We start from the raw sequence: 11,087 nt of genomic DNA on the forward strand, positions 1-11,087 counted from the left end.
AGAATCCCCAGATTACCGAGAGGCAAAAGCATGATGTAGAAGGTGCTGTCAGACCATACATGTACGAACCCAAGATCATGAAACACCCGGCGTTCACAACAGTCGGGACGACGTCAAAGAAAGACTCAGCAATAACAAGTGGTAAGTGGTAAATCATGGAGCAAGAACGTGGTAAATGTGGAGTTCAGTGGTATTTTGATGCAACACTTCTCTGCAATTTTTGTAGAAACTAGAACGGCACTCCAATAGGTCGAGTGCGTACCCCCGACAGGCTGAGCAGTTTAGGTTTTGTGTCCCACTGATTGCTTTTTAAAAATTCCACCATTGCTATTACAACATGAAGACACGTAATCTCATTTGCAAATCAAAGCAATTTAACATATGTAGAAACCATTTCATCACTCCGAGGGATTAGTCCGATGACGTCATAACAGGGATTCTGACTGCTGCCTGGTCTTATTGACGGTACACCGTATAGGATAATCAGTTGGGCCACGCCACTTTCCTCTGGTCAGTTGGGCCATTGCCTTTACTTTTTCAAATATAGATCGTAGTAACTGAAAAAAAATAACGGGATAAATAGCATCCCGGGATTAAGGAATGAAACAGAGGAAGGGAGGGAATGTCTTCATTTGAGCGTACGTAATATTTAAGGGGGTATCTGTTGAAGTGGTATGGAGCATTACAGGGGAGTAGGGGGTGTCATATTTGGACAAAAATACATTACATAATTCTTTTGTGGCCCCTGACAAGTTTCTGTAAAGTTAGTAAAAGAGTAGTAAAAAACGTTACATGTTCCGCTGTTTCAACATGGGAATTCCCGTTTACTTTTATGGGCGGGAGTGAGAGTAAAGATGGGACAACTGTGGAAGGGGGAGGGAGGGCGGGGTTAAGGACTTTCTACGGGAGGGGGACATGGGGAGTTTGAAGGCTTGAGTGCGGGGAGCGGATCGATGCCTGAGGGCTGAGAGGGGAAGGTGAGGACATAGGGTTGGAAGGGTGGATGGTGGGAGGAGAGCAAAGATGGGACAGATTTGGGAGGGGAAGGGTGAGGTTTTTCATGAGGAGTTGTCAGAATTGCATGTGAAAGTTGGGTGGTGACGCAATCACCCTTTGGGTAATGTGCTGGTCAATCACAAGTGACAAAACTCACAAGTAGAAATCAGACAATAATTACTGCAGTTTCAAACTTGTAGACCCTTTGGACGCCGTACGTGTATCATCATGCATCGCACACAGTGTTTCTCTAGCCCTGAACATTTGTACCCACCGTGCCTGCATGCCCGGCTCACACCAGCACAGCGGGAGCACGCTTCCACAAATAACAAGCATTAAAATGTGAAAGTTTTGCTGCCATCAAACAATGCACCACAGTCATGGGGAGTCAACATAATTTCATAGTTTTCTCTGCTTCTGTAAATTATCTATCTGGAAGGTACATAAACGATACACTTATATTACTATTCGCCCTGATTACAAGCCTGGTGTTGGCTTAGTGGTTAGGATGGCTGGCTTGGGACCTCAAGGTCCTGAGTTCAAGCCCCTTTTTACCATTTAATTAACACCAGGTAGGGTTGACTCAGCCTGTCATCCTTCCAAAGTCGGTGAAATGAGTACCAGTCAGATCAGGTCAGGTCTGGGATATTGCACCGGAGCAGCGCATCGCTGCATCCACTTTCCACCGGTACTCCAGGGGACTCCTTCTGGCCATCCCTCAGGCAGATGTCTGGCCTATCCCATTCTCCTTGAGATGCCAATCGACGTGCTACAACCACGAGGCACATGGTTGGCCCATTGGCCTCCACCACTCACGAGGCTCCCTCGCTGAGAATCTGGTGAGCAGGTTCAGCGTCAGGAAAATGAGCCACATGTTCATACAGCCTCAGCTCATGCTCACTCACAGACTATGCAGATAACAAATCTCATTTGAGACTCTCTCAGCAACTGCTGGTTGAACACAAAGTCCGACCAACAACAGCCAAGGATTCTCCAAAGACACCTGGTACCAAAGGAATTAAGACTGTCTCACATCCGTAGAGAAAGACTGGAAGCACCAAGGACCTGAAGACTCCGACTTTTGTCCTCCCGCACAGGTACCGACAAGGCCACACCCCATGAGCCAGTGAATCTATGACACCCCAGGCCCAACCCAGATGCCTATTGACCTCTGGCTCACAGCCAGCAGAGACATGAATATCACTGCCAAGGTAAGTGAATCTCTCCACGACCTCAACATATTCAGCACAAACAGGTATAGACAGAAAAGCAGCATCCAATATGTCATTGAAAGCCTGGATCTAAGTTTTGACCCAGGGAACCCATAATCCCAGCGGCTCTGACTCCTCATTCAGCACTTAAAGGGCCCCCAAAAGGATATTGAGAGTCTGCGCAAAGATGACTGCATCATCTGCGAAATCAAGGTCAGAGATCCTGACATTCTCAAACGATGTACCGCAGCTTGATCTCTCAGACATCCTCCCCAGAATCCAGTCCATACAAGTGCTGAAAAGTATGGGGGGCAGTTCACACCCCTGACAAACTCCATAACAACTGGAAATAAGTCGCAGATGGTATCACCACATCTCACAGCACTCTCAGTACCAGAGTATAGTTCAGACATCAGATGGATCAATTTTGGTGGCACCCCACGAAGAACAAGAATCCTCCAGAGGGCATCCCGATTCACTGAATCAAACGGTTTGCAGAGATAAACATAGGCTGCAAGCAGCCCCTGCTGAAAGGACCCGATGTGTTCGGTGAAGACCTGAAGGGCAAGGATACAGTCAATCATTGACCTCTTTGGTGTAAAGCCTGACTGCTCTGGACGCTGGTGCTCAAGCAGATAGTGGCGAACCCTATCAAGAATTATCCGAGCAAAGACCTTGCCCGTCATTGAGAGCAGCGTCACCCCTCGGTAGTTGTTGCAGTCCTGGCGATCACCCTTCCCTTTCCAGAGAGGGACAATAAGGCCCCTCTTCCAGTCAGTTGGGATGATGCCTGTGTTCCAGGCAGAGCACATAACTGCATGCAACGACACTAGTGCAGCATTTCCACCAACCTTGAAAAGTTCATCATGGATGCCACAGATCCCTGGAGCTTTTCCCCATTTTAACCAGTTCACCGCAGCCTGTGTTTCCACAAGCGAAGGTGGATCACAGTTGATTGGAGAGTCAGCAATAGGGATAGTAACACCCCTGACATCCAACTCAACAGCTGGTAGATGAGCTTGGTACAGCCGCTCAAAGTAATCGGCCCAACGGCCCTTCATTTCAGACTCCTTTGTCAAGAGCCCACCACCTTCCACGCTAACTGCAGTACACCAAGGGATGGGCTTGGATGAACACAATGTGTGAATTCCCCTGTAAGCAGGACGAGACTCACGAGTGAACTGGTAATACCAATGAACTGGAAATAGGGCATTGCATCAATGTGCCCCCATACTCGGTAACAGTAGCGATGCACCGTTGATCATGGTCAGTTGAAAGCATGACATCATGCCACCACAATAAGTGGAATAAAAAGAAAAAAGAAAAAAAAAGTTTAATGTCCATCCGAGAGACGGCACACATATTGATGAACCGTCCTGCCTGTGAAACACCGAGATGACAGTATATAGCTGGGTTGAGATTTGAACCCAGGATAGACAGCTTAGAGCGAGCATGTGTACCTCTCGGCTATCCTAGCGTGATGTGGCGATTCATTGCTTTGTAGCAACTGAAAACATTTTTTACTCATTGTAATTCTCTCATTTTTGTTCTTTCTCACTCCGAAGATGTCCCTACAGAGAACCAAGCCATGGTATCACCATGGAAGCTTGTCGAGAGCGAAGCTTGAAGAACACTTGCCAAGTGGCTTAAGCACTCAAGCAAGCACTCCAATGAAACGGTTGAAGAAACTTTGATAAAAGGAAACGTTTAATTTTTTTTATGTGTATCTATCCATACTGAAGTGATGGGTCTTATAATGAAAGAAGATCGTACAAAAAGAGAAAACATTATGTAACATAAAATTGCACATTTTCAAGGAAACCCAGGGTTGTTCAGTTACTTCGCAGCTGCCGAGCACTTGCCAAGCCAGCCGTTCTTTATCAACGGTTTCAAATGCAGTGCTTGAATGAATGATTAAGCCACTTGGCGAATGCTCAAGAAACTTGGTAACTGAACACACCCCCGACGTTCTTGAGACCCGAGCCGAGATCTACTGTAAAATATAAAGGTTATCCCAGAGTGGATAATAACACGACCCTTCCTGCCGCTCACATAGAGGGTGGGTGAAGTAGTGAATAAAATGTACACATTTTTTTTTCACTGTCGTTTTTGTCGAGTTTAGTTCGAGTACGGGCTTTGCATTTTTCGATGCTTTCTCGTTTTTAAGTTTTGTGTTACTTAAAATAACAATCATCTTTTCTAATAGTTTGCATAAAAATTCCTGTCAGACAATATTTATATGCCAGCCCTTTTCATTTCAACTTAGATTATGGATAGCTGAGGTTTTACAATGATTTATGGATTAATAATTATTTAGGGGACTTCAGTCTGTTATTTAAATGCACATGAAGATGCAAAGTGGAATAAAACAAAAGAGCCAACTAATAAAATGAATGATCATGAACAGTTTTGAAGTAGCCACAATCTGGGGGTCATTCTCTGCAGTCAGGTCATGCTCCTCAACTGCTCACAACATGGAGGTCTGTTAGGGTTGGAGTACAGTGCATCAGAAACACTGGAGTACAGCTCCTCTGTTTGAGCTGGAGCCCTCGTATCACATCTTGCACTTTCCCGATGCTTTGCAGGCCAAAGCTCTTGGATGTCCACGTGGTTGTTGGCATGTCCACATGGACGGCAAGACTCGAGGCTGGCTCTTCTCCCACCATTAAAAGATTGTGGGCCTCTGTTTTTTTGGACTCTTCTGATGTTGCATCATCAGCACTTTCAATCCTCCATCGTACTCCATTCCTGCTCAGCTGACATGCTCATCGTCAAACCTGCTCCTTGTTTGTCTTCATAAATCCAGGTTGACAGCTCACTCGCAATCCTTCTTCCCCCTTGTCTCACATTTGTGGAACCTCCCAGCTTTTGTTCAGTCCTGCTTGTCCAATCAGTCATTTAAGGTGTCAGTTCATCATCACTTTATGTTAAACACTGTTTACTTATCAGCGTTCTTCTTTTCCCATATCATTCCTCACAGCTGGTTGACCTTCCATTACTTTGTCAGTTCATATGCTCCTCAGCTCGTTGTCTTTCAGCTCTTCTATGAGCCAAGATGTCTATATCTAAAACGTAAGCGTTATATCACAGTGGATTATCACACTTGTGGAGGAAGGAAGCATATTGGTGAAAACCATGAGCTGAAAGGATTGCCGAGAGGTACTTACACTCGCCGCTAAGCCATCTAGCCTGGGTTTGAATACAGACCCAGCTATAAACTGTCATTCCAGTGTTTCACAGGCAGGGTGATTCATTAATGCGTGCGCCGACTATCGGATGGATGACAAACGGGTGACCCGTCTGCCGGCATTCGTTGGTGGACGTTAAAGATCACATGGCTTCCTTCGCGAATAGCAGTTGAGCTCGGGGCAGCACCCTGGCCAAATTCCTAATTCCTGCCCGAACGAGAAGAGACCGTTACATCAGCGGCACAACCGTGCCCTCATCCAATGATGTGCTGCATACGAACGAAGAAGTGAAAACCATAGAGTTTGTCGTCACACATGGGATAATCTCACAGCAATGATTGTCTGCTGTGCTTTTTGCAGCTCAGCCAATGCACGGCCAGAAAGCAACAAAAATGCAGCTGCTCAGGAGTTCTTGATCACCAAAACAGAAAAAAGGATTCCTGAGCCAGAGCTTCTGGAAAAAGTATGAATATCAGAGATGTACCCCAGTGTGATGGTCATATTCCAGCGGATTGACCAATCAATTAATCCTTTGCAGATCAGTAAAGATGTATGTGATACCATCAGTGGTGAGAAAGTGTTCAGGATTTCCAAAATTTATCTGCAAAAAGGTTTGTTGGCTATTCTGAGAGGTAGAAAAGTCTGATGTTGAGCATCATAAGGTTCTACATCAAATAACTTATTCAGAAGGACGAGATGCCAGAGTGTGCAGAATGCACAGAATGTCCAGTAAGACTGCCGTGTAGACTAAGGGGGCCATCAATTTAACATGTACGCAAATATGGAAGAATATTTGACATTTTCTTCCTTCCACCACCCTCATTTGTTGCAAACATGCCACTTCCCTCTCCTTATTCCATTCTCCTCTGAAACACTTTATCTTCTCTCTCTCCACTCCTTTCTTCATCCATGTTCCTTCCTTCTCCTGACTCCAACCTCCTTTCCCTTCTTTCCCCACTCCACCCAACTGTGTCTGTCTTACACACACACACACACACACACACACACACACACACACACACACACACACACACACACACACACACACACACACACACACACACACCCTTCCTTGTCCTCCTTTCCTCAATTTCTATTTTTCTTGATTCCGTAGCCCACACATAATTAACATATGTTCCAAAAGGCATCATTGCTGTGTTGTCAAGAAAATGCACCGATAGAGTGACCAGGATGAAAACAGAATCAGCAGTGATGCCACGGTGTACCTTTATTTTGTCTCTGCAGTTAAATGTTAGGTCAGATGTTTGGAGTGAATTCTTAGAAACACACTGAGACTCAGATCAGGTGTAAAATGAAAGAAATGCAGGTGAAACAACAGCCGAGTGGTTGGAAAATAAATGGTGCATCTCTGTGCCCAATCACGCTGCTTCTGTTAGCTCGTGTCTTGCAGGTAATAGCCACAATCTCAGCCTGAATGACCAGGTCTCTCTGCACCGATCAATCCGCCGAACGCACCGCACGTCCCAGGAATTCCATCCACTGGTCTGAGCGAAAGGTCACACCCTTTCCTCATGACTGGTCACGACACAATGCCAAGCTGATTGGTTCAAAGGGGTTGGGAGCACGAGGTCAGTGCAGTACAGGAGCGATGCACACTGCCCCACAGCTCATAAACCATGCGGCAAAGCAGGCCCGTACCCATTTCAGCCGTTCTCTCCCCATCCCCCTCCATGCCCCCATACACTCTGGGTACCCGCCCCCACACAGCATGATCAATAAGTGGTGCACAAGAAAATAAAAATAAAAAGGCGGTGGTGCACAACAGTGCCCTGGTGCATTCATTACGCTTTTATTTATCCACGACCAAATAGATTCATCTATCTCTCTCTCTCTTTCTCTTGTGTATACAAATAATACGATGGTGTCTGTCGATCTGGTTTCCTCTCTCCTCTCATACTGCTTCGCATATTGCCAACAAAATTTCTTGGCATAATTAATGAACTTTTAATTCAGCTTACACCATCAAATTTACTTACAACTCCTCAATGTATTCATCCCATTTCAAAGTAGACTTTTGTTACAGCGTTCACCATTCCTGATTGTCAAGACACTACGGTGGGCGGTGCTTCAAGCCCAACCATCATGGGATTGGTGTTGTTGTCTCCATTTATTCTGGTGGTCAAGAGATTGTTGTTGGTGGTGGTGTTTTATGGCCCTCACATCTTATTAAATGCTAGTCCATCTTCATAATCACCCATGCTCGATGGGTATATCCGTTAGTTATTGAATAAAAGAACATGACACATCAGGTCTGGCTGACAGGATGGTGTAGTGACAGCACCTTCAAGTTGTCTATATATAGTTCGATTTTCACTCGGAACCCGACTCTAAACTGTCGAATTGGTGCTTCACAGGGAGGGCATTGTATCATAAAGTGCTCCATCCCTCAGATGGATCCTAATCTGTGTGCCCTGTATTAAGGATTGCCGAGAGGTATTAGTTAGTGGATGTTAAAGCTCCTATGGTGTCTTTGGTAAAGAGAGGTGAGGTATCGCCAGCACCCTGAATATATTACAAATTTCTCCCTGACACAGCCCTGGAACTCATGTTTCCTGCTCGCAGTTTCATGATAAATTCTGAGGCACTTTGTGGGCTAATGGGCCAACAACATACCTGGGAGACGATACAACACCATGTCTGATAACCCCTCCATCATTCTGCAGTCAATTTAACCAGTCTGACCAACCAGCAAACACACACACACACACACACACACACACACACACACACACACACACACACACACACACACACACACACACACACACACACACACACACACACACACACACACACACACACACACATACACACACACACACACCAAATGATTGAGAAAGCAATTGAGTTCTGGAATCTGGAATATCACATTGATATTGCATCACTCAGAAGGAAATATCGAAGTAACAGGAGTGAAGATACATTGCAGGATCTTCCAGGGAGACAGTCTTTCGCCCCTCCAATTTTGCTTGACCCTGGACCCACTGAGTGACCACATTAATAAGCAAGGACATGGATACACCCAAACATCCAATAAAAGAACTTCCAAAGACACAGGGAAAGTTACACATCTACTGGACATTGAAGATTTAAAACTCTGCACCAAATGTTGAGAAATTGGTAGAACAACTGAAATTAGTGAAAAGGTACTCTGACGACATTCAAATGGAATTTGGCCGAGATAATTGTGCCAAGTGCACATTCGTACAAGGTAACCCCCCCCCCCCCCCAAAAAAAAAGGACAACATAAAAATCGACTGATCGATCGACAACATAAAAAACAACAATACAAGGTTTGACAATGAAGCATCATATGTGTATGTATGTATGTATATATATATATATATATATATATATATATATATATATATATATATATATATATATATATATATATATATATATATATATATATCGGGTGTAGTGGCATGCGCTTGTAATCCAGCTACTCGGAGGCTTGGGTTGGAGGATCGCTTGAGGATGGGAGCTCTGTGCTGGGCTGCGCTATGAGAGGGTGTAGGGCAGCCCGGAATCATGGCGAAATCCAATCCTTATCCCTGTGTCGTAAGAGGCGACCAGGGTTGCGTCAGGAAAGGCATCCGGCGTAAAACCTATGCCAAATCAATATGCGGATAATAACGGATGATCTGCTGTGACCACCCCAAGCGGGAGCAGCCGAAAGACGAACAACAACATATATGTATGTATATATATATGTATATATATATATATATATATATATATATATATATATATATATATATATATATATATATATATATATATATATATATCTTCTTCTTACGCCGGATGCCCTTCCTGACGCAACCCTGGTTGCCTCTTACGACACAGGGATATGGTACACCTATTCTAACCGGGGCATATATATATATATATATATATATATATATATATATATATATATATATATATATATATATATATACTTAGGAGTAGGAGAGGACCACCAATACATCACAAACACATGTGCAAAACAATTACCAAAGAATACCTGCGTCGGACAAGGCTGATCCTGAAAACATACCTCTTCTCAATAAATAAAATCAAAGCCATAAACCAACTCGAGTACATTTTCCAATACAGTTACAGAATAATAAACTTGGCACAAATGAAATCAAGAAACAAGAAATCAAAACAAGAAAACTTCTCACTATCCACAAAATGTTCTGCAACAATCAATGCATCACAAAAATGTACCTGTCGAGGTGAGAAGGAGGTCCTGACTTGATGGAACTCAACCAAGTACACAGAATAACAACAGTAAGATTGGCTGAATACGAGAAAAGTTCAACAGATTACTGAATCCAATTTGTACACAAACATGAAGACAGCAAGCCACCAGAGAAGGTATCCCTAACACACATAGCAAACATTTCCAAAGACAGATGCAAATGGAAGATGTCACACTTGAAACTAAAACAATGAATACAACCCCAATGACTGCAAAAAAAAAACAGATGAAAGAGAAACATAAGGCGAAATATCAAGAAATATACACCGACAACTGGGAGAACAACAAAAGTACAGAGATATTTAAAAATAATAATGATTTCTAAAAAAAGTTGGACAGATTGGGCAAAGACAAAGAAGGCTCATTGGAATGGATAAGAAGAGGACGGCTCAAATGGGATGGAGAACAAATCATAATAAATGCCCAAGACCAAGGACACTACACCAGTGGCTTCAAGAAGACGGAAAGAGGAAGTCAATCGGACAGATGTAGGGTCTGAAAGATAGAAACAGAAAGCACGAGTCTCCTCCTATGGGGATGTAAAAAAAACTCATGTCAGAACATCTGTACACACAGAGGCACATCAGAGTTTGTAGCATAATTCACTGGCACATCTGCAAAAACTTCAATATCCCAGTTTCAGAAAAGTCGTACAAACATGAACCAAAAACGATATTTGAAAACAAGGATGTAATGCTCACCTATGACGTGATGATCCCATCGAGTGTAAACACAGAAAACAAAACAATGCGATCAGATATTGCACTTAGTCACGAAAAAGAAAAGATGGCAGTGCTAATTTAGATTTCAGTACCCAGCGATTTTGGTCAAAACAACACAGAAATCGAGGACTGACTTCGACAGATAGAAATCAAGGAAATACCAAGACTTCAAAAATGAAGTGAAAAAAATCCTGGCATCTGAAGAGCACCTAAATTGTATCAGTGATAACTGAAGCAATGGGAATGATGAAGAAGAACCTCAGGAAGGTCTTAAAAACCATCCTTGGGAACATTACTACAAACGAACTGCAGTTAGAAGTTGTCCGGGGCTCGGTGACGATCCTGAAAAGAGCCCTTGGAACAAAACTTTGAGAACAAAAAAAAAACTTCACAGCTTAGTCCATAATTCATGATCCCTGGGTAAAATGGAGGTGGATACTTCGAGACCTAGGAGGACTCCATTCCACATTCTGAAACCCACATATGGAGATACCAACCAACCAACCAAACACACACACACACACACACACACACACACACACACACACACACACACACACACACACACACACACACACACACACCCACACACACACACACACACACCTTTATGTTGTACATTCATCTTAGACTCTTGCACATAAATTACATGGACCAGGACATTAGTGTAGTTTTACATAAATTACTCAGACATCCA

At 43.6% G+C, this 11,087-nt stretch overlaps 1 long non-coding RNA gene across 3 annotated transcripts in view; it reads left to right on the forward strand.

Moving 5' to 3' along the window:
• Positions 1 to 4,516, forward strand: part of LOC147030309 (uncharacterized) — an 83,061-nt gene extending 78,545 nt beyond the window's left edge. For all 3 annotated transcript variants that reach the window (XR_015056303.1, XR_015056302.1, XR_015056301.1), the window contains exon 3: positions 3,773 to 4,516. This is a non-coding gene — a long non-coding RNA (uncharacterized LOC147030309). The remainder of the gene's footprint in view (positions 1 to 3,772) is intronic.
• The last annotated feature ends 6,571 nt before the right edge of the window (positions 4,517 to 11,087 follow it).

The sequence above is a fragment of the Eptatretus burgeri genome, chromosome 3 (genome assembly GCF_056783735.1).
Source record: "Eptatretus burgeri isolate ZD-2024b chromosome 3, Ebu_testis_v1, whole genome shotgun sequence".
Lineage (NCBI taxonomy): Eukaryota > Metazoa > Chordata > Myxini > Myxiniformes > Myxinidae > Eptatretus > Eptatretus burgeri.